Consider the following 1030-nt stretch of genomic DNA (forward strand, 5'->3'; position numbering starts at 1 on the left):
GCACATGTACCCCAATGTTCATAGCAGCAATCTCAACAATAGCTAAAACATGGAAAGAGCCTAAGTGTCCATCAATGGACAAACGGATCAAGAAGATGTGGTTTATCTATACCATGGAATACTACATGGCAATGAGAAAGAATGAAATCTGGCCATGTGTAGCAACATGGATGGACCTTGAGGGTGTTATGCTGAGCGAAATAAGTCAGGCAGAGAAGGACAAATATCATATTTTGCACGTATAGGAGGATTAGGAGGAATTTAACTGAGGACCATGGGGGAGAAGAAGGGGGGAAATGGTGGGGGAAAGGGAGAGAGGCAAACCAAGAGAGACTCTTGAATGCTGAGAAACAAACTGAGGACTGATGGATGTGGGGGTAGGGGGGAGATGGGCATGGAGGAGAGCACTTGTGGGGATGAGCACTGGTTGTTATATGGAAACCAATTTGACAATAAACTATTTGTAAAAAAAAAAAATAGCAGACAAAAACAGTAAAACAATTATTATAACTCTATTCTGTATGTTCAAAAAATTAAGTAGTTGTGGAAGAAGTAAAAATAGCCAAACTGAACTTCTGAAAACTATAATGTCTGACTTCAGAAATACACTGGATGGGATTAATGGTAGCTCACACATTGCAGCAGAAAAGATTAGTGAATCTGAAGGCATAACAATAGAAACTGTCCAAAATTAATGGATCCATGTACTCTGACTAAGTCAGGGAAGGGCATGGAAGGTCCTAGGGAAAAAAAGTTTCCATGAAGGTAGGAAGAGAATTGGTGAGCTGATCTGTGCTCCAACTCAGTAGTCAGGGGGAGCTATGGGTTTGGGTTTATGGGTGGCAGACACTAGTACTGCTCCCAGATTAGTCATCCACTTCCGTGGGGTGGGAGGGTGGGACTTTCATACCTAAAGAGTGGTAGTCTGAGCAATATTAAGAACGGTCACGTTTGAAGCTCAGACCAATGTTAACGCTAACACTTGTGGCTTGATGATAGCTATCTTTTCTTGCACTTTGAAGAACGACTC

Source organism: Hyaena hyaena, unplaced genomic scaffold, assembly GCF_003009895.1.
Source record: "Hyaena hyaena isolate Hyena2069 unplaced genomic scaffold, ASM300989v1 scaffold_444, whole genome shotgun sequence".
Lineage (NCBI taxonomy): Eukaryota > Metazoa > Chordata > Mammalia > Carnivora > Hyaenidae > Hyaena > Hyaena hyaena.